This window comes from Haliotis rubra, unplaced genomic scaffold (genome assembly GCF_003918875.1).
Source record: "Haliotis rubra isolate DU_JTF1 unplaced genomic scaffold, ASM391887v1 Scf1167, whole genome shotgun sequence".
In the NCBI taxonomy this organism is placed as follows: domain Eukaryota; kingdom Metazoa; phylum Mollusca; class Gastropoda; order Lepetellida; family Haliotidae; genus Haliotis; species Haliotis rubra.
The window spans coordinates 19,287-44,528 of NW_025765078.1; the positions used below are offsets into that span (position 1 = coordinate 19,287).

Here is a 25,242-nt window from a genome sequence, read left to right on the forward strand (position 1 = left end):
AAACATTTTGAGTACCTATTTTTCTTCATTGAAGTTCCTTTTAGACAACTGAGACCTGTAGTGGAGCAAAGCACTCCCTTTATGCAGCTTAGCACCCAATATAACTTTACAGATCATTTATATTATTGTATTTATCTGCTTGGAATTGAAATTCTCTCAATATAAAGGAAAGACGCAACCTCATGAAAGTAGTATAATGTGTGTTACCTGTTTCCTGAGGTAGGGCGGTATTTACTCGATTTGCACTAGTTCGCCTCATATCTCAACAAACACCCTCACTAACAGACATAACACACTTCCGCCTCCATGACTAACATGTGTATAGTTCACTTAGTTTGACTTAGTGGATGCTATAATACATGAAGCCATCAATGTAAAAAATATTATATTAAATTGAAAATTGGTTTAACTTTTGCAATGTGATAGGTTAGGGTGCCCTTTAACCATTTTCAAGATGTATTTGAATAGATCAGTGTTCCATCCCCGCTCCAAAATAGCCAGGAAGTGGTTTCAGTATGAATGGCCCTGACAAAGTCATCGGGACATCAACTAGGCCCCTATACTCCATGCTCGTTACTTGAAGTCACTACATTGAGGATGGTGAAGGAACTTTGACCACTGTGAATAGACTGCATGCGAATAGCTCAAAGAGAGGGAGGGACTGGACGATCCTAAAGCACAAACCATGTGTGATCCGTTTTAACTGATAGCCCAACGAGACACACATGGCTAATTGCTCAAAATGTTGTAGTATTTATGCCACAACGCATAGCATCAGAGGCATCATGTCTCGTGTTGTACTTCTGCACCAAGTGTGCATGTTCGTGCGTGTGTGTGTAGGTGTGTGTGCGTGTGTGCGTGTGTGTTCTCAAAAAATATATGATACAATTCATGGATAGATCAGAAGGAATAACAAATGTAACGGTATCAACATGACACATAAAGCAATCAATGACACTAGTATTACTAATTTATTGCATTCACCGTAGGTTTAACTATAGTAATGCGAACGAATCGGGTTTCTTGAATTTTTTCATGATTAGTGTATACGTTAAACCGAGACTACTCACCAGGAAATCGGCTTACCCGGAAAGTTAGACCCGTCACATGGATCAATAGTATATACCCTCTCAACGTTTTCAGCTGTCAGGTCTGTTTAAATTGATATCCTTTCGAACTGGGCTAATTGCTCAACATATCATAGTCAAAATGCCAATAGGCGTGATATCAAATGTATCATAATTAATATGTATGTTTGGGAATAGTGACATGTACCTCACCCACACTTTCTCTGTACACAAACACGGTTGTCCAGTCTTCACCATGTGCCTCTTTAGAAGCTAATGTTGTCCACCTTAACTACTGACGGACGAATACAGTCGCCACGCTATTTGTGTCTGCAGACAAGTTACAGTCAACACATTCCTTCACTGTCGTATGCGGTACTCACCACGAGTTGATCAAGGTCCATAGTCTTTGCTTCCAATGGCTCCATTGCCTTCTCTCCTGTAGACATCACACGGGACTGAAACACAGCCAGCACATTCTTGAATATCGACACGACGATCTTGTGCAGCAGTAGTTCTTGTCAGTAACCTTTACGAATCATCTCGGGACAAGCTAATAAACCGAATATATTGATGTTCATGTCAGCATATGATATATAATCACATGTTTCAATGCTGACCTTCAGCGATGTTTAGGATAAGTATGTGTCCACCATCAGACCTTTGGCACATAAATATGTGTGGCATTTCCAATGCTCTATTCTTATTATAATGTAGAAAGCTGTCGACTTTAATGTCTTCTGGTGTCATATGATAACTGACATGATTTTGTTGTTATTTGTGCATGGTTATTGTTTGTTGTTTAACGGCACACGTAACAACATAACATTTACATGACAGTGGTATGAAACTATTTGAGTGTAGGACTGAGCAAGAGGGATGTGATGTTATCTGTCAACCAAGTCATTTAGATTCTCCTTTGAAAGAGATAGTTTCTTTTATATCTGTTTTGTTTCATGTGCAGTTCATTTTCCCCCCGCAATATATTGTCACACAAAACACAAACATATTCATTGATTACCTTAATCCATTTATCATAGTGTGTTTTATTGAAAAATTCCCCAACACGACAGGTATTGTAACAAGTTCCCCATGCTCATACCTGTGTAGTACACCTGTCCTCCGCGTTATTCCTGAACGGTTCACCTGCCTGACTCATGATGGACTCCATGCCCTGAAAGGAAGATAGACAATGTGAGAATACATATTGGTATCATAACACACTTGGTATTGTGTGATCGAGATATAAGCGGTTGGCCATTTTAAACAGGTAATAATTACACGCAACTTTGACAAGACTGTAAATGTCACACGTCAACATGACACTGTTCACTCAGGGTTACCATGAAAACAGAATACCTTCTAATATGTAATTCTAATCTATTTAATATTTCATGAGGCAGTCATTTGTTTCCTCTTCTTTAGATATTGCTCTTCTTAATTATATGCTCAGTTAACGAAATGTCACATAATCTGTACAGAAACATATTTCACCATTACAAACATGGACATTTCAACAGCATGGCGTAATGAGAAGAAACTCAGTATTAAGATAGTGGTTAGTCTAGTGTGATGGGATGTCAGTATTAGGATAGTGGTTAGACTTATGTGACGGGTAGTCAGTATTAGGATAGTGGTTAGACTTATGTGACGGGTAGTCAGTATTAGGATAGTGGTTAGACTTATGTGACGGGAAGTCAGTATTAGGATAGTGGTTAGACTTATGTGACGGGGTGTCAGTATTAGGATAGTGGTTAGACTTATGTGACGGGGTGTCAGTATTAGGATAGTGGTTAGACTTATGTGACGGGGTGTCAGTATTAGGATAGTGGTTAGACTTATGTGACGGGGAGTCAGTATTAGGATAGTGGTTAGACTTATGTGACGGGGTATCAGTATTAGGATTGTGGTTAGACTTATGTGACGGGGTATCAGTATTAAGAAAGTGGCTAGTCATATGTGGCGGGGTATCAGTATTGAGCTTAATGTGTCTCCCCCATGTTGATGTACCTCTACTGGATTGGTGTTTGCCGTCAGAAGCGACCACCCTTACATGTGATAGTGAGCATTATGGTTGGGAAGTGGATGATCAGCAAATATATCCTACACTGACCACATGTGTTTTTCAAGCGACAATACGTGCCAAGGGTTATTCTCCAAGCTTCCTAAGTTCTCACATTCTAATATCAGGTGTTTGTCGCGTCTATGCTTAAATAAACAATCTGAATTTGATTGGATTCGTTTCATAATTTATAAGTATTCTCTCCGATGACATTGATGTTAAACAACATTCATATACCAGCATCTTACATCATATTACATCTCGCTTGTGTTTGAACTGAACTGAAAAATAATTCTACAACCGGCCGCGTTCTGCAGCATTAGAGGTACAGGTTTACATCATTATTACGTACAACTGTTATATGTTACATACATGTGTCACAGGTTCAGTTGTTCATACAATGTATAGCGCAGCACCTCTGGCACATTTCACAATTTTTGTCCCAAACAGCTTGCCATAGTTGAGCTGGCTGCCGGCGGGTACATCCTGGGCTCTGGCACATGTTGCTCCTGCAGTCTGTGCACTCAGGTGATATAAAAGCTGCATGTGCAATGTGCCCGGCGCACACCATGCTGGCAGTGGCAGCCCTCTATGTAATTTCCTAATTACAGGTATGCAAGTTTGTTTGAATTGTTCATATAAAAACAATTTCTCATAATTAGTCAGGTGTAATCCTGTATTCAAATAATTATATTTCATAATGGTTTAGTAACCATTAACTTTCAGAATTATTTATATCTAATAATTATGTAAAATGTCACAATAGTTTTACTTGTCGTATTGATTTATAGGGACACACCATGCTGGCAGTGGCAGCCCTCTAAGTAATTTCCTAATTACAGGTTTACCACAATGGCAAATGGCAGACTAAAGACATTGAACACCAGCCCAGTGGTCGTGTTTTAAAACCCTGCGACACATCTATGATTCATAAAATAGTAATATATACATATCGCTTGGTTGCCAGAATAAACCATGTCTGTAAAAGTATTTTAAAAGTAAAATGAAGTGTTACACACACGCGTTATTGTGTTTCCTTTTAAGGCGTTGCTTCAGACATTATTATTTTGCAAAATGTTGCTAATTTCCTAATTATTTCTAGTTTATTAGAATAAAAAGCTGGTTCATTTTGTGGATGTTCGGGTTTCTACAGTAATAGTTGCTGATAAAGTGTTTATTTTCTAGGTCCAATGCAGGGAAATAAACAGAAATTGAAACTCATCTCCAATATCGTTTGAATTACAAAGAGAGCATAATCATTCATCTGGGAGGGTTTTACTCCATCGTCCTGGAAGGTAATGGTTTGAGCTTCTGAAACTGTGAAACGCAGTGCCATTATTATAATGTAATAAATTCAGATAGGTTTCATATTTCTGTTCATAATTTTTAAAAGAATTATAAATAGCTCCTCTTGAAGATTTTTCTAAGTTTGATATCCAGATATGTAGATAAATTTCTTTCAGTCTGTTGCAAGTGTTTTAAGACTATTTTTTATTAGGACATGCATTTGTAGTCCATTTTGTCAACAGTATTCTTAATACAGGCAATACGTTATAGGCAGAGTTGTGTTACAGGTCGTATCATCAATGAGTAATTTGTAAATAAGTAGAACAAATTTAGAAACCTTACGGAAATTATTTTTCCCAAAAGAGTAACATTCGTGGTTTAATTCCAGTGGACATGTCCCCAGGTTATCATAAACCATGAATGAAGGGGTTATTTGTCGTAATTAGAGGAATCCCTTCAGAAATTTTAAAGGAATATGTTCTACCCTAGATTTCCATTTTTGAAACGGTATTTATGATCTTTTTGGAACCACAAAATATAAGTATATTTGTTCGGAATACTTTTATAATAAGTCACCATGTTTTACAATATTTGTCAACGCAATCTTACATGTTGTAAATCCTTTGGATCTGAAGTCAGCAGAATGGTACCATCGGCATATAACAAAACAAATAGATTTGTCATACTTTCTAATCGGGTGTGAAAGTCACCAGGAAGTAAATTTTTAACATTTGTCAATTTGTAGATCATATTGAAGATCATTCAGAAATATCTTAAATAGTATTGGTAATACATTTCACCTTATCGGACGCCAGATGAACAAGGTAAAAATTGGTCTTTGCTTGATTTCATGATACACACGATGTAATATTTTGATACATGTTATGAATAACATTAAAGCATTTTCCGGTTATGTTGTTTGATATCAATTTATTATAGTCCCCAACGCCAGACGGTGACAAAGGCTTGTTGGAAATTAATGAAGACACATTATAATTTCTTTGTTTTAGTTTTGAGGATTCCAAAAATTATGATAAAAACATTGTCTAGATCCAGCTTTTTCTTCAGATAAAATTGTAGCAGATTCCAGAAAATCTGTGGGCTATTGCTTAAAATAGATATAATTTCAAGGAAACGGCTCAAAAGTGTAATATGTGTAACATTTTCCTGCATTTTTGAATCACCTTTGTGTTTATTGCCTGGCATTAATAGTCGACTTAATAGTCGAATAACCAACTTTCTGGGTACCTCCCCGTGCCATCACTGGTGGAAGAAATGTCCTCCTTTATGACATCACCAGGTCCAGCAGCTTTATCATTTTACAGTTTATCTGCCTGCTTGTTCACTTGATCCTGTGCGGACAACTGGACGTGTTGGTGAATCCTATGCACCTCACTGAAGCAAGTGCAGTTGGTTAATCGTGTTGCCATAAATAGATCCACGTTGGATCTATGACGTAACACTGGTTAATCTTCTGATACACCTGTCAGTATTGTAACCTCCCTTTGTATCATACGATACTCTTCATTTGTGTTTTGCAAAATGGCATTAGATCAATATCTGAAGTGCGGTTTGCGTCATATAACTGAGAAAACGGCACTATAGCCAGTGAATCAAGTGTGTAGATGTGTATGGTTGTGTCATTTCGGAACAGAACAATAAGGTCAGCAAAACCATTAGCTGAGATAGAGCTCCATCTTTGCATCGTGTCAGAAGTAGGGCTCTATGTTTACACATGGTCACGTTGGGTCATATCTGTCATGTTAATATTTATCAATATTGAGAATACATGCCCATTTCTACTGAATATCGTGTTTGAACCGCATGCACTTGAAAGTTACGACAGTTCACCATTGACATTGATCAGGTTCTAGTAAGGTAGATTAATCCTGCCGCGAGACGTCACGTGACTAGCATTCAACTCGGTATGCATGCACTGCATTTCACTGCACGTGACACACATCTTGCCAGGGAAATTAACCACCACACGCAATGTCTCACTGTCATTGTCAGACATACGTGATACAAACACGTTATACGTTTGGTCTCATTGTGATCCCTGAATAAGTTTTTACTATGGAATATTCGTGATAACGCTACACAGTCCTAAACGCAAGAAGCACACACAATAGTTTCGAGTAATATTATTATGTGTCTACCTACCTAGAGTTGCCCAGAATAACACACAAAACACATGGGTATATCCTTGTATGACCACAGTGCACTTCCTGTGTCCACCCAGTCAGGTGTCTACCTACCTAGAGTTACCCAGAATATCACACAAAACACATGGGTATATCCTTGTATGACCACAGTGCACTTCCTGTGTCCACCCAGTCAGGTGTCTACCTACCTAGAGTTACCCAGAATATCACACAAAACACATGGGTATATCCTTGTATGACCACAGTGCACTTCCTGTGTCCACCCAGACATGTGTCTACCTACCTAGAGTTACCCAGAATAACACACAAAACACACAGGTATATCCTTTTATGACCACAGTGTATGTCCTGTGTCCACCAAGACATGTGTCTACCTACCTAGAGTTGCCCAGAATAACACACAGGTATATCCTTTTATTACAACAGTGTATGTCCTGTGTCCACCAAGACAAGTGTCTGCCTACCTAGAATTGCCCAGAATAGCACAAACACACGGGTGTGTCCTTGTATGATCACAGTGTATGTCTGGTGTGCACCCAGCTGTGCGTCTCCTGTTGTGAACCTGGGTCTCTGTGGGCTGTCTATATACAACCCGGAAGTTATATCACTGATGGTTAACCTGGTGCTAAAATTAAATCCACGTTGGACCAAAGACCGAAGTCTCACAACTTCACCGGTTAATCTGTCCATCAGGTTTGCCTATGAGCATCAATTTATTCACGTGGAGACATACTTCTGTGAATGTTTTTGCTATAAATATTTCACTGTTTTCATTGTTATTTAAAGGTATTTATCATTTAAAGAAATTTATCATCGTGGAAGCTTCCTGAAACAATGTTCCAGCAACACTGGGAAGAAAGACACCTGGAGTGAGCTCAATAGTTCTAAACATGTCACAGGGTTGCACATTTACAATTAACAACATTGTAAGTACACTTGAGGTCGAAGTGTGAGACTTAATCTTACAGCTACAAATACATCCACGTTGGTACAACGTTCATCTCACAACCGTTGTGAATAGATATGCTCATGGCATTTCCTGCTTCCACGCTGGACCGTTATATGAACAAGGTGCTACGTCTGCTGCATACTGAGTCATAGCAGTGATAGTTTCAAACTGATGTTTTAGTTACAGGCAAATTAATGTATTTGGTTCGTTCCGACATGGCACAAAGTGTCAAAAGGTGATGCTTGGGATTAAGGTAACGGGGCACACTGCAGCATAGTATTTCAGTTGACTATCTCAATACAAACGGCATGAGTCAGGGCAGGTCCACACGCGCACACGCACGCTAACACCCACACACACATGGGCCCTAAAGTATATCAGCTTGTTTGTGATGTAAAATTTCCATTCATGTTATTGACTGAGAGCAAGTGCTTTATCCTGAGCCTGCGTAGATCAGGGTAAATCACATTTAAACTCACCTAATGGGGAGTCGTATTCTACCTCAACAAGGGACATAACTCGAACTTGTGTCTCCTGTCACTGACTCGATCGTGACTGGTTAATCTTGTAGATAAATACCACAAAGTCAGTGGGTAAAACCAGGATACTATAAATAGATCATTTACGTCACTGCACTGTACAGCAGATTAATCTTCAGTCGTTTTAAAATACTGCATATTACGACTATCGTATGTCTGAATAGTACGGTTGCTATGGAAACAAACAGCATGCAGGCATAAGTACATGAATCCTGAAGTGTGTTCGTTTTCAAAATGTCATGCTATCTCAACGGTACAATTATATGGGAAATAAAGGTTTGTATAAACACACTCATGAACAGCAACAGTGACGCTGTATATATCGTCAGATGCATTTATTCCAACTGATGCCAGTGCATCTAATGCTGCTGTATGCCTATAATTATTGATATATCACAACGAATGAAAAACTTGAGTGATATAGTTCAATCTTCTCAGCCTTCTTCGTTATACAAGTGATTTTTTCTCAATCATGTTATTAAATTTCAAGCCAAAACACTCTCAACATTTGAATTTGAACTCTTATTCAGCAGGGGTCAGTCTTCAGATACATCGTTCTTTGTATCAATCAATACTACTCAGTTGGATTATGCCACTGATGTTAAGTATTAGTACACAATATTGAATTTTAGGTTCCAATATTCAAGTTATCATCAGACCACACAATGTCTGGCAAACGGATTCAGCAGATGTTACGGGGGTGATGTTTCACGGACGATGCCGTCAGATTAACTCTTGTCGAAGGTGGTGATATACGTGTACATATTTATACTTGTTTTATACATGATATTAAACTGAGGTTAAACCTGTTTCTTATGATTGTAAACAGTGGAAAATCTTTGGCACTGACGTTTAATACTAATGATAAGAATACGATTGTGCTTAAGCATCTTAAGTAAGTCACAAGATAAAACTCAAAACCCTTAAATTGACATGATATATTATCACTACAGCTGATATTTGCCCATGGTTTATAAATTACTGGTGGCGTTGACTGTCTATGGAGAAACGCTTCAGTGATGAATAATATGAAGGAAATAGGCATTACCCTCTGAATGTATCACAATAAAACAACACAATAATAGAAGACAACCTGTCTACAGTTTTTGGTAACATCTGCTAGGCTTACAATGGAAACATTGACATGATATTTATAGAAGGATACCCTGGTACATTATGAATCATGCGCTGAAACATCAGTACATTTCCACATGTTCGTTTATGGAATATATCATGTAACACTTGTTACCGTTGACCGTCTCCTAGGTACCTTGTTACCAGTTTCTGGTAGGGCAGATTAATCCGGACAATTCCCGTCACGATGGAACAAACATAGAAGTGATGTAAGTTTGAAGCATTCGTCATCATGGTGTTATAGTTATCGCAGGAGTCAAGAATCATGTGACAAGCACGTGAAGTGACGTGTCTACACTATAGCATGGTGCATTTCAACACAAACACACAGGCACACACACACAAACACACAGGCACACACACAAAACAAAAAACAAAACAAAAACAACCCAAAACAACCAGCAAACAAACAACACACACACACTCACTCTCTCTCTCACACACACACACACACTCACACTCACACTCACTCACACACACTCTCTCTCACACTCACTCACACACACTCTCTCACGCTCTCTCTCACACACACTCACTCTCTCTCACACACTCACACACACTCTCTCACGCTCTCTCTCTCACACACACTCTCTCTCTCTCTCTCTCTCTCACACACACACACACACTCCTATCATATCCGTCACTAAGCGTTCTATTGTCAATGAATTCAGATGTGAAACATATCAAAATATAATCCCAACTATAACATATGTTACATTTGACCACTTTCTAAAATTTCACTGTGCAATCATGTGAAGCATATCAGTTAGGTGATGCAGTTGAGATCCCTCATTAAAATTGTTTAGGTCTGGTAGTTGTTTAACACCGCACACAGCAATATTCCAGCTTTATGGCGACCGTCTGTAGATAATCCAGTTTGGACCAAACAATCAAGTTATGAACGGCATCTGCGCAACTGGGATACGATAACGTGTGTCAACCAAGTCAGCGAGCCTGACCACCCGATCTCGTTAGTCGCCTCTTATGACAAGCATGGACTACTAAAGACCAATTCTAGCAGTCACTGTGGGATTTGAAGTGCCTTAAAGGATTGTGCTATTTATTATATTTATGTTCAACCAAAGTAGAACCTCAGCAATGTGTACATCATTTTATACCAGCATTGCATATGCTGGTTAATCTTGTACTATAAATACACCCTCGTAACTGGGACAAACCACAATGCTATAAATATATAGTTTGCGTCACTGCCCTGCACAAAGGATTAATCCTCGTGTTGCGTTAGCACTAAATTATCTCCCCTAGCGAATATCTGAATACTGAAGTTGTTATGGAAACAAATAACCACAGTTATTAACATGCGAATCCAGAAGTGCGCTTGTTGCCAAAATATTATCTGAATCCGAAGGCATTTTATGTAGCAAATACGACGTTTGTATAAACACACACATGCACAGTACCAGTGACAGGCGTGGCGGGGCTATCCTCTGGCTACAAATAGTTCCAGGATGGTCTCCTGACCTGACGCTGATAAATACAAACTTGGTTCTTCTTCACATACATCTTTCTAATCGTCAGTTACCTTTATATCAATTAAAAGTTTTCTGTAGGTTTATGCCGTTGATATCTAGAATTCTTGAGTGAGTGTGAGTGAGTTTAGTTTTACGCCGCTTTTAGCAATATTCCAGCAACATCACGGCCGGGGGACAACAGAAATGGCATTCACACATTGTACCCATGTGGGGAATCGAACCCCAGTCTTCGGCGTGAGGAGCGAACGCTTGAACCACTAGACTACCTCCACCGCCCAGAGAGTTAGTATCTGTATTAAACCTTGCAATACATAAGTTTACTGTACCCCCTCTGGTGAACAGATTCTGTAGATGTCGTGGGTCTGGTGCTTCAGCACTAACAATAATGTACTTTACAAAGAAAGTGTAATCCCAAATTTAACATATGTTACATTTGACCACTTTCTAAATGCCATTGTGTATTTCACTAACAATACCGTCAGGTCAACCTTTGGCGAAGGTGGTGCTGTATGTTTACACACTTACACCGTTTTACAAGAAATATCTCACATTAAAACAGTAGTTTAGTGTGTTTCTAAGGATAGTCAACACTCTCACGTGGAAGAGTATCCTAGCTATGTTGTACACTTGTGTTAAACAATCGCATGAAAATAGTCAGGCGTTGAAGTGACACTGGCGCTTTAGAAACAGTAACCTTACACAGATGAGTGAGTGAGGGGTTTTTCGCCGCTTTTAGCAATATTCCAGCAACATCACGACGGGGGACACCAGAAATGGGCTTCACACAATGTAAATGTACCCATGTGGGGAATCGAACCTGTGTTTTCGGCGTGACGAGTGAATTCTTTAACAACTGGGTTATCCCACCGCCCCATACACTGATGAATAATATGAAGAAAAATATAGCATTATGTTTTAAAGAACTATCTTGAAACAGCCCCGTAGTAGAAAGTGTTTTATGTTCTAAGAGATGATAGAAGAGAGCATGACTTTATGTTCTAATAACATCTGCCAAGCTTGCTCTGGAAGTATTTACATGACACTGACATAACTATACACTTAACGACTCCTGCTTTAAATATTAGCAGTCCATGTGCTGATGTATGTGTACTGAATGTGTTATGAACGCTACATAAGAACAGCAGTTGACAGTCTCCTCAATACCTTGTGACCAGTTCCTGCAGGCAGGGCAGGTTAATCTCATGACACTGTGCGACGCTGATACTGACTGTTTCTGTAGCCAGCGAGAGTAACCGCCATATATGATATTTTGACATGTCCAATTGTGAATGCTTGTTATTCCTGAATAATTCATTACTGTGGATTATTCTTGTACAGTCATAATCTTTCTACAACAAGCACATAGTTGTTATCGAGTAATGTTATTGTGTGTCTACCTACCTAGAGTTGCCCAGAATAACACACAAAACACACACGGGTATGTCCTTGTATGACCACAGTGTATGTCCTTGTATGACCACAGTGTATGTCCTTGTATGATCACAGGTATGTCCAGTGTCCACCCAGCCATGTGTCTCCACGTCTTGTGTGCCTGGGACTAAGTGTGGGCTGTCTATATACAACCCGGAAGTATATACTTCTCTGAATGTGTTATAGACTTTTCACTGTGTCCCCTGTTATTTAAATGAATTTAATAACTCTGGTTAGTAAGTTTTCGTTGGAGCTTCTTTTAACAATTTTCCAGCAATATCAGGGTGGGCGACACCAGGGGTGAGCTCAATGGTTGTGCACGTGTGGAAATCGAACATGGGCAGGGGCGTAGCTACCATTGTAAAAAAGCCCGGGCTTACACGTCATTTCGAAAAGGAAAGTTGGGCAAGCCCTCAATACTATAAACATAAAGCTTTGCAACCTATCGGGCTTACACGAATAAAATGGCTGACGGGTCCAGTCATGGACTTGCACATTTACAATGAACGACATTACATTGTGTGCCTGAATCCTGGTATGGGCTGTCTATATTCTACCAGGAAGTTATATCCCTGCTGGTTAACCTGATGCTAAAGATATATCCACGCTGGCCAGTCTCACAACAACACTGGTTAATCACTGACTACAGTTACCGTGTAAGCATAGTTTACTCACTGTGAGAAATGTCAGATCTTTTACTATGGAGGTGCCACTGGGCTTAGTGAGATAGTGTTCAGTCTCCTCCTTACAATGTTCCCGCAATATCAGGGCGGGTGACACCAGGGGTGAGATCAATGGTTGTACACGTGAGGGAATCAAACAAGGGTCTAGTCACAGAGATTAACATTTATCATGATTAATAACATTTCAGTACATTTGCCGGTACACACACTTAAAATATGTGACTTTTCGGGCATTCCGTGGAGGTGATTAATAAACTGTTGAAAATTTGCTCAGCAATATTAACATCTCCAGCCTACCTCAGCACACGACATACATAAATCTCCTAACAGCTCAAGTGGCTCTCTTGAATGATCCAACTGTGGCTGGTTAATCTTGGACAGTAGATACACCCGCAATGCTATAAATAGATAGTTTACGTCACTGTAGCGTTCAGCGGATTAATCCTGAGTCATTTTCTGTTATAATAAAATATTATTACAAAGACACATTCATGTGGTATGTTGTGAGTGAGTATGGTTTTATGCCACTTTTAGCAATTTTCCAACAATATCACTAGAAATGCATGGGCTTCACACACTGTACCTATGTGGGAAATCGAACCCAGGTCTTTGGCGTGACGAGCAAACGCTTTAACTAGGCTACCCCAGCACCCCTTGTCTGGTATATAAGAGTGTCTATAAAGACATATATTGACAGAACCAGAAACATGTACCCTGATCGATAATGACCCTACAGATCCTCTCTTCAGCTATAATGTGAATTGATTTTAAACAATACATTTCAAACTAAAACCTGTCAACAAAAGACAGTAAAACAACATAAGATGCTCTTGAAAGTAACCATGATCCCTGTGTTATTGAATATACCAGTATAAAAGTAAAATAACAGGCTGCCATGATGGGATCCTCTCAGGACTGTTCATGATGTTCATGCCAACTACGTGTTGTTTTATTTCTCCTATAACAACCCTTAGCAAAGTCTGAGTTTTGAAACGTGCTTGGATGTACATACCAAAACACGGTCAGTGTCCCCACTTTCCTTGTAAAACGTGAACTTACATAGCCCTCTCTACAATATATTGTAACCAGTTTTTAGTAGGAAAGATTAACCCTGCCGCTTGTGTAAAGTCACGTGGTAAGCATATCATATGACTTGCAATTCAACGCTGCAATGCTTGTGACATGCAACTGATCATGACGACTAACCGCCATCTATGACACGGAATGTCTGATCATGAATGAGCAAGTGATGAAGGTTTGGACACAGATTGTAATCCCTGAACAAGTCATCAATGTTTAATATTCGTGATAACAGTCTTGAATCATGTGAACTGTCATGTCTACACTGCATCATTCTGCATTTCGCACAAACGCAAACATGCATACATACACAGACAGACACACATACACTAACACACACACAGACACACTCAAACTAACATAGACACACAGACACACACCCGTTAACACTAACACACTAACACACACCAAACACACCCTAAAAGAAGGCCAGAAATGCTTGGAGAATGCTTTTTGGCAATTATTTGATAAAGGTTGATATTTCAGATTCAACATTGATACTTTGTTTTATTCATACCACTTCGACCTAATATGGCATATGAGTAATCACGATGTACACTTCCCTGATCATAATGATTACTCGTAAAATATCGAAAAACTTAGAAACACTTCTAAGAAACAAACTATACTGTGACCCACCTTGCAGGCAGACAGGGTGACAGCGTTCATGTAACGCACGGGTAGTGTATGTCAGGGACCGCCTCAAAATATCAAGTGTCAGTATCACTGCTGGTCGAGGACTCTAGATAGCGGTATTACAACAGGTGGAACTCGGTTAACGTTGACGCCGTCCCGCAGACGGTATTCGTCCTCGAGTTTGAGAACACGGTCTTCAGCCTTTTTGCTACACTTCTGGGGTAATTCTCGCAAAAGAAGCATACACAAGCTCTTTAACGTCTGAAAGCGTAAACATGGTATTATTGCGAGCAATTAAATTCTTACAGTTACCCCAGGTCAGCTCGATGGGATTGAGCTCACAGTGCCGTACTGGTGTACGCAGAGCTATGTGGCCTTCTTTTGCAGCTAGCTCGTCAGTGATGTAATGGATTGACGTTTGTGCTGCCAGATTTGTTCCATGAGCTGTGTCTTTGTTTCTGATTGCCTGTAAGGACAGGATTGAGTACTTTTCTCTAAACATAGCTCTGTCATCTCCCCTTTTGGTGTACCTGAACCCCATTCTTCCAGAACTACAATAAGTGTTGATTTCGAGACATTTATTGTATCATTGATCTCATCTTGTATTTTAGCACAGTTGCGTTCATACAGTTTATAAACTGCATAGCGTATGACACCCTTATCAAAGCTGTCCAGTTTGTGTTTCCTACCTGGTTTTGATTTTGAGACGACCCCTGAGGTAACTGAGTTGTTAACAACTTTATAAACCTGACAATACGTCAAATTAAGGGCTTTTAACATTCTATGGTAAACCCTGTCATCGCTGACGAGAGGTTTCCCCCTTTGTTTCTCCAGTATGAAATACTGGTATAATTTTGAAATTAATAATTCAGCAGCGATATCAAGTCGCATGTTGCCAGTTCAGTGCTCATGCACGAAGTGAAACTTCTATGGGTGAACAAGATTATCTATGCGATTTGAATCAAGACTTGTTGACGTAATTATGTTGAAGACAACTACTACAACAGTTCCATCTTTTTCACATATAGATGTTAAAAAAACAAACTTTGTACAATCATTTATGTAATTTAATTAGTTGAGGCTATATTAATGGTTATAGTCTGTATATTCAAAACTACAGTTTGTACTTAGAATATTTCCGAATGTTGTTAAAACGTCAAAATGTCCTCCTGTGAAGTCACCCCTCAAGTGCATTTTGTCATCTGAGCTTTAATATCCAACTAGGGGAGTCGTACATGTATCATATATGTGCTTTTATCTTGTGTCAAATTCATCATATTGATGTTGAAGCCGAAAAGCATTTTCCAAGCATTACTGGCCTTACTATAACACGCTCTAACACACACCAACACACGCTCTAACACACCAACACACTGACACATACACACTTTGCGAGATTAACCATCATATTCGACACTAAGTGTCCTACTGTGAATGAATACAGATGTGAAACATACCACTTCGGTCATACAGAATGTCATCCCTCCTGGAATAGCTGCTGTAAAACAAACATGATAGCACTCAGTAAACGCATGCATGGTCTTCTCAGCCTTCTTGTTTATACAAATGATTCTTCTCAATGATATGTTAATAAATTTCCAACCAAAACACTCTCAACATTTGAACTTTGCTAATGTGCTAATGTGCATAGAGAGACTAATCTTAGGGCTATGACTAGATCAACGTTGGTCCTTTGACATGCTCATACAGAGCAGGGGGTCATTCTTCAGATACATCGTTATTTCTATCAATCAATACTGCTCAGCTGAATAATGCCACTGATGTTAAGTATTAATACACAATATTGAATTTTAGGTTCGAATATTCAAGTTAACTTCAAATGACACAATATCTGGCAAACAGATTGAGCAGATGTTACGGGTGTGGTGTTTCTCGGAGGATACCGTCAGATTAACCCTTGTCGGTACAGATTCAGCAGATGTTACGGGTGTAGTGTTTCATTGGGGATACCGTCAGATTAACTCTTGTCGAAGGTGGTGATACACGTGTACACATTTACCCTTGTTTTATACATGATATTAAACCGAGGTTTTCCTGTTTCCTATGATTGTCGACATTGGGGAATTCTTGGCACAACGTTTCATGCTAATGTAAGAATATGCTGGTGCTAAAGCATCTTAAGTAAGTCACATGAAAAAATTCAAAACCCTTAAATGGAAATGCTATTTTATCTTTGATATCTGGGGTTGACTACAGCTGATATTTGGCCATGGTTTATGAATTGCTGGTGGCGTTGACTGTCTATGGAGAAACGCTTCAGTGATGAATAATATGAAGGAAATAGGCATTACCCTCTGAATGTACCATAATAAAACAACACAATAATAGAAGACAACCTGTCTACACTTTTTGTAAACATCTGCCAGACTTACAATGGAAGTATTTGCATGATACTAATAGAAAGATACCCTCGTACATTATGAATCATACATATGCACATGTTCGTTTACTGAATGTGTCAGAACCACTTGTTACAGCTAACAGTCTCCTCGGTACCTTGTAACCAGTTTCTGGTAGGGCAGATTAATCGTGACAATTCCCGTCACGAAGGAACATACATAGAAGTGAAGTATGCCATCACATCGCAGGAGTCAAGAATCATGTGACTAGCACGTGAAGTGACGTGTCTACATTACAGCATGGTGCATTTCTACACAAACACACACAAACATAGACTAACACACATATAAACACACACACAAACACACAAACTAACACAAGCACACTTGGCGAGGGACATTTACTATCAAATGCGACACCACTGTGTGTTCCATTGTGAATGAATTTAGATATAAATGTATCAGGTCACACAGTGCTTGTTGTTTTACGCCGCACACAGCAATAATCCAGATTTATGGCGACCGTCTGTAAATGATCAAGTTTGGACCAGACAATCAAGTGATGAACAGCATGAGCATCGATCTGCGCAATTGGGAACCGATGACATGTGTCAACCAAGTCAGCGAGCCTGACCACCCGATCCCGTTAGTCGCCTCTTATGACAAGCATGGGTTACTAAGATCAATTTTAAACTGGATCTTCACGGATAGCATTATCTACTGACGCCAGCAGTCGCTGTGGGATTTGAAGTGCCTTAAAGGATTGTGTTATTTATTATATTTATGTTCAACCAAAGTAGAACCTCAGCAATGTGTACATTTTTTTATACCAGCATTGCATATGCTGGTTAATCTTGTACTATAAATACACCCACGTAACTGGGACAACCCACAATTCTATAAATAGATAGTTTGCGTCACTGCCCTGCACAGAGGATTAATCCTCGTGTTGCGTTAGCACTAAATTATCTCCCCTAGCGAATATCTGAATACTGAAGTTGTTATGGAAACAAATAACCACAGTTATTAACATGTGAATCCAGAAGTGCGTTTGTTGTCAAAATATTATTTCAACCCAAAGTCATTTAATGTAGCAAATACGACGTATGTATAAACACACACATGCACAGTACCAGTGACATGCGTGACGGGGCTATCCTGTGGCTAGAAGTAGTTCCAGGATGGTCTCCTGACTTGACGCTGATGAATACAAACTTGGTTCTTCTTCACATGCATCTTTCTAATCGTCAGTTACCTTTATATCAATTATAAGTCTTCCGTGGGTTTATGCCATCGATATCAATAATTATTGAGTGAGTTTGAGTGAGTTTAATTTCACGCCATTTTTAGCAATGTTCCAGCATCATCACGGCGGGGGACACCAGAAATTGGATGCACAAATTGTACCCATTGGGGAATCGAACCTCAGTCTTTGGCGTGAGGAGCGAACGCTTGAACCAATAGACTACCACCACCTCCTCTAGAATTAGCATCTGAATTAAGCCTTGCAATACATAATTTTGCTGTACCCCCTCTGGTGAACAGATTCTGTAAATGTCGTGGGTCTGGTGTTTCAGCACTAACAATACCGCCAGATCAACCCTTGGCGAATGTGGTGCTATATGTTTGAACATTTACACAGTTTTACAATAAATATCTCACATTTTAAGAAGAGTCAACAATCTCACGTGGAAGTGATTGAGTTGGGTTTTACGCCACTTTTAGCAATATTCCAGCAACATCACGGCGGGGGGACACCAGAAATGGGCTTCACACAATGTAAATGTACCCATGTGGAGAATCGAACCCGTGTGTTCGGCGTGACGAGTGAATGCTTTAACCACTGGGCTACCCCACCGCCCCATACACTGATGAATAATCTGAAGAAACATATAGCATTATGTTTCAATGAATCATCTTGAAACAGCCCCGTAGTAGAAAGAGTTTTATGTTCTAAGAGCACGATAGAAGAGAGCATGACTTTAAGTTCTTATAACATCTGCCTTAGCTTACAATGGAAGTATTTACATGACACTGATAGAAAGATACATTTAACGACTCATGATTTTAAACATTAGCAGTTCATGTGCTGATTTATGTCAACTGAATGTGTTATGAACATTACAAAAGGACAACAGTTGACAGTCTCCTCAATACCTTGTGGCCAGTTTCTGGCAGGCCAGGATAATCTCATGTACTGATGTATGTCTACTGAATGTGTTATGAACATTACAAAAGGACAACAGTTGACAGCCTCCTCAATACCTTGTGGCCAGTTTCTGGCAGGCCAGGTTAATCTCCTGACACTTGTGTGGCGCTGATACTGACTGTAGGTGTGGTCAGGGAGAGTAATCGCCATTTATGATAAATGGAGAATTCTACAGAGAACAGAGATTCGATTTATCACCAAAAAAATCACTCTTCATTAGTTTTTAATCTCTGAACACGGTTCTGCCATTAGACTTGCAGTGCTGTGATGTGATAGCATTGTGACGACATCAAGTTCATTGTCGGTGTATTGTACAAAATCTACTGTCAAACTGATATCTCATAATAAGAGATTTCGTTTGATCTCACACAAGAGATATCTTCCGTTCTGGGTGATAAATACATGTCCAGTTGTGAATGAAGATATATGTATGTAAGCTTTCTGAAAGATTGCTATTCCTGAATAATTCATTACTGTGGAGTATTATTGATCAGTCATATTCTTTCTACTACAAGCAACTAGTGTGACATCGATTAATGTTATGTTGTGTCTACCTACCTAGAGTTGCCCAGAATACGACACAAAACACACAGGTATGTCCTTGTATGACCACAGTGTATGTCCAGTGTCCACCCTGCTATGTGTCTTCACGTGTTGTGTGCCTGGGTCTCAGTTTGAGCTGTCTATATTCAACCCGGAAGTTATATCACTGATTAACCTGATGCTAAATATAGATCCACGTTGATCCAATGACAGAAGCCTCAGAACTACACTGGTTAATCTTTCAATTAGGTTTGCCTATGAGCATCAAGTTATTCATGTTGAGATATACTTCTTTGAACGTATTGGTATAGACTTTTCACTGTCTCCCCTGTTATTCGAATGAATTTAAGAACTGATTACTTCGGTTTCGAGGGAGCTCCTGTTAGCAACGATGAAGCATTATCAGGGCGGGTGACAAGAGAAAGGTGTGTGTGTGTGTGTGTGTGAGTGTGTGTGTGTGCTCAATCGTTGAGCACGTGAGGGAATAAGTCAGAGATTTGAGCATTTACAATTAACAACATCGTCAGTGCATTTGAGGTCGAAGTACTTCTACGCCCGTTCTCACTAATGAGGTGCAAATGGGTAAGCGTCGTAAGTAAAAAATCAACTACACAAAATCTATGCAAAAACATTTTATTTAGACAGTTTGGTATATGGTCTATTACATATCACTTTTTCAGCCACACCATTTTACAAATAACCATACAGCTTTTATCTAAATGTGGCACCTTGAATTATAAAATATTATCACCTGATACGTACGTGACTAGTTCTTCTGACTAGAGAATTAAGTGACAATGTGATAAATTATTTGAGTAACCTATCAAATATTCCGCATGAGTTTGGCGATTTAGTAACACACATGTCTGCTCAAAAACTTTAGAAGTACTTTGACATACACTAAGTAAATCATTATTACTCAGATTGTTTTTTCAAAAATACCAACAAATTGCAAAAACATTCTAAAATCAAACCTGATAACTAGATTTGCCGACAATCTGAGGGCTTAGTAAACCAAAAAAGGAGTAGCAAAATATTTGATCGATAGCCAGTTGCAACAACATAAAACTCATGCAAATTACCAGTCACTTTTTGCAGTACAAACAGTAACGTATGTAGCCCAAGTTTGAATTGTGTCAAATAAGACTTTTATTATGAAGAATAATACCTTTTCTTACCTAAAACATTGATTAAAACACATCAGCATCGTTTTCTTCAGGATTACAAGATTCTATCGTTTCTTCCTTTACAGTTTTAAGTACTACATAAAGACAATATCAGGGTAATCAATATTAATCAACATAAATTTGGCAAAAAAAGAACATAACAAGACTGTATTCTCGATCGTTCTTTCTCAAGGAAGGCGGGTCCTTTTGCTTTCCGAATTTACCGATATTCTGTCTGAATTTCTGCTCTACGTTTCCCCACTTGAAATAAGAAACAAATGAGTAACGTATGTATAATACATTTCGATACATACGTTACCCTATAATTATGCTCTTTTCACATAACAAAGACCCAGGACTAATCCAAATGTTATTACAAATATATAAACTCTGTCTGATAAGCTACTAAAGTACCTTTCATTTGTACATCAATCCTTCCATCCCATTAAACAATCAAATATTCATATCAATTTTCATATCATTCAGAGAGGTGACCATCTATTTCCCAACACATAGCTCATTATGTGAAAATAAAAGGACATTAAATAACACTGATTGCCAGTTTAAGTCTGAATGTTTTTAAGAAAACAAAGTTTCTGGCTTCAAATGATATGACATTTACGTTTGAAACCTTCAACAAATGTTGTTACCTACGTTACCGTTGATAACGTATGTATTAGTTACTTTAGCATGCCTTGATCGAGAACTGGACCACCAAATTATGCCCTTAGCATCGCTTTCCTGTTTTTATATGATGGTAGTTAAAACACACAATGACAATTTGAAAGAATTACACTTTGTAACATGTTTAGCATAACGTCTTTAATTATGCATGGTATCACCTGCATTTTAAACAACATTACCGCATAAAACTGACGTGGTTTCTCTCTCAAAATGTGTCTGCTGTTCGATGACTGTCGCCACATGAAATAGGTATAGCCAAAACCTAAGCATATTGTTTCGAACACTTAATTCCGTACTTTCTAGTAACGTATGTAACGGTTACGTATGTATATTTTCAATGGTTTTCATTTTCATTTTTGCAAATCTATACACCCTACTGATCGTGATATGAGCTGTTTTACAATGCTAGAAATGTGTGTTGTTGGTATAATGTTTTGCATGAAGTGTTATAAAAATTGAAGTAATTATTGGCATCATAACGTATGTATTGCTTGATTTCTACGCATCTTGTTTGTGGTGTTGAAAAGTATTTTTTTCCAATACTGAACTATACTTATAGTTAAAACCTGTCGTAATTGAATTGGTAAATGTTTTGAGTATAAATAATTGATACTGTACTTCACTTAAGCCAGAAAGGTACGCAGCTACATTGTCATCCAGAAAAACACAACGTATGTATCCCAAGTTTGGCGACAACATTTCAACACTCTATAACTATTCCGATTTGGGTGGTTTGCCTTCTTATTCTCATTTAAATGCAGCGTAATAAGTACATTGTTCAGTAAATATTCAATCTGAAACCAAACTGCAAAATCAAAATGACAGTATTAACTTAAGTGAATCGTCTCCGACATGGCGACAGTAACGTACGTATCGTTTTGCCAACTTTGACTTTTCCTGCATTGCCAATATAAGGACAGATGACCCGAAACAGTGTTTATTGGCTAGGGCGAGTATAAGACTTTGTGAATAATGCAAATACTGAGCACAATATTTGTTGGATTATGAACAAATGGCTGGCGACATCAATTGCACCTCATTAGTGAGAATGGGTGTCTAATGTGTGACTTGCCAGGACATTCCACCATGGAAGGTTAAACATACTCCTGTGAATGCATGTGGCATTCCCTGCTTGCAAACACGTTGGACCGTTATGTGAGCATCAGGTTATTCACGTTGAGATATACGTCTGTGAATGTGTTATACACTTTTCACTGTGTCCCCTGTTATTTAACTGACTTTAATAACCCAGACTAGTGAGTTTAATTGGGAGCTTCTTTTAACAATATTCCAGCAATATCAGAGCGAACATGGGTACAGTCACAGAGTTTAACAGAGTTTAACATTTATGAAGATGTACAAGTTTTCAGTACATTTGCCGGGACACCCACTTAAAAGGTGGGACTTGTCAGGACATTCCGTCAAGGTAGATTAATAAACTGCTGAAAATAAACTCAGCTATATCAGGGACAGTATACTCCAAGCTGCTCAAGCGGGTCTCGTGAATGACTCGACAGTGGCTGGTTATTCTTGTATGGTAAACACGCACGCGATAGATCCACCCGCGATGCTATAAATATATAGTTTACGTCACTGTAGCGTACAGCGCATTAATCCTCGAGACGTTTTTTGAGTGATCGTTTACCGTAACGGACATCTGATTGATAACGTTTTCTAATGGAAACATACCTCGCCGTCATTAGCAAGTGTTTGTTTACAAATATAATATCAATATAAAAACATACTTATGTGGCACATAGTGAGTGACTGAATATGGTTTTGCGCCGCTTTTATCAATATGTTCCAGCAATATAACGGCACATCTAAGTAATAAGGTTCTATGGAACATATCATGCAGTTATTAGCAAAATATAATTCAAAGTATCATTACAAAGGCACACGTTTGTGGTCTATAATGAGTGAGTGAATATGGTTTATAGTAATATTCCAGCAATATCAAGGCGGTTAGCACGAGAAATGAGCTTCACAGATACTACCTATGTGGGGAATCGAACCCGGGTCTTCGGCTTGACGAACGCTTTAAGCAGTACGATAACCTACCTCCATATTATATAAGCGTTTTTATAGATATATATTAACAGAACCAAAGACATGTACCCTTATCACTTGTCATCCTACATATCCCCTTGAGTGAGTGAGTGAGTGAGTGAGGGAGTGAGTGAAATTTGAATCACGTCGGCAGTATTTAAACCATATCGTGACTTGATTTTAAACAATACATTTCCAACTAAAACCTGTCAACAAAAGACAGGTATATGATAACATCCTCTTGACGGTAGCCATACCCCCTGTGTTACTGAATATACCAGGACGAAAGTAAAATAACACTCTGCCATGGTTAAATCCTCTTGAAGGTAACCATGCCCCCTGTATTACTGAATATACCAGGACGAAAGTAAAATAACACTCTGCCATGGTTAAATCCTCTTGAAGGTAGCCATGACCCCTGTGTTACTGAATATACCAGGACGAAAGTAAAATAACACTCTGCCATGGTTAAATCCTCTCAGGACTGTTCATAGTGTTCATGACTGTTGCCAACTGGGTTTTATTTCTCTTAAAACAACCCCAAGCAACGTTTGAGTTTTGAAACGCGCTTGGATGCTTATACCAAAATACGGTCAGTGAAGTGGTGTACTCACTCGACAATGACCTTGCTTTCATTGTGCGGTTTAAACATAAAAAAACGTGCACTCGCGTAGCCCTCTCTACAATATCTTGTTACCAGTTTCTACTAGTAAAGATTAACTCTGACACTTGTGTAAAGTCACGTGGCAGGCATATCATGTGACTTGTATTTCAACGCTGCACTACTTGTGACATGCAACTGACTAGGAAGATTAACCACCTCTATGACACTGAATCTCTGGTCGTGAATAAACATACATATAAGTTTGGGTACGGATTGTAATCCCTGAACATGTCATCACGGTTTAATATTCGGGATAACAGTCTACACACACACACACGCACATTCACTAACACACACAGACAGACATACACAAACTAACATACACACAGACAGACACACACCCATTAACACTAACACACACTCTAACACACACCAACACACCTAACACACTAACACATACACACACGCTTGGTGAGATTAACCATCATATTCGACACTAAGTGTCCTATTGTGAATGAATACAGATGTGATACATATCAATTAGGTCATACAGACAGTTATCCCTCCTTTCAAAATTCCTAGATCCGCCCATGGCTAGTGTAGAATAAACATGGTAGCACTCAGTAAACAATGGACGGAGTAGTGGTGTAGTTGTTACCTACCTACAGTTGCCCAGAATAACAAACACACAGATATATCCTCCTTGTATGATCACAGTCGCTGTCCGAGGTGTACCCGACTATGTAGCGTCTGGTGTTCTGTAGCAAGGTTTCAACGTAGACGCTTTATGTACTACCCGGAAGTCATATCACTGCTGGTTAACCTGATACTTAAATAGATCCACGCTGGACCAATGAGATACGTCTCACAACTCTGGTTAATCTTCCACTCCGGTTTGCCTATGGGCATGAAGTTACTCATGTTTAGATATAGTTTGGGGAAAATCTATTTTTCAGACGCTGTTGGGGAGTAAATATGTATACATATATACTAACGGAAAAAAGTAACTGTGCATAACATAAAGTTGTAAGAAACAAAAGTTACATGAAAAGTTGTAAAAATAACCTAAATTACAAAGTAGTATTTGCATGAAAGTTGATA

At 38.9% G+C, this 25,242-nt stretch overlaps 1 long non-coding RNA gene across 2 annotated transcripts; it reads right to left on the reverse strand.

Moving 5' to 3' along the window:
* Window positions 1–1,462: 1,462 nt before the first annotated feature.
* Window positions 1,463–24,936, reverse strand: LOC124256934. Of its 2 annotated transcripts, none has more exons than XR_006893134.1 (3): window positions 24,804–24,936; window positions 2,170–2,241; window positions 1,463–1,525 (listed from the first exon to the last, which is right to left on the reverse strand). It is a non-coding gene; the product is annotated as an uncharacterized LOC124256934 (long non-coding RNA). The 2 variants fall into 2 exon arrangements; XR_006893138.1 differs by lacking the exon at window positions 24,804–24,936 and adding an exon at window positions 19,654–19,773.
* Between the last annotated feature and the right edge of the window lie 306 nt (window positions 24,937–25,242).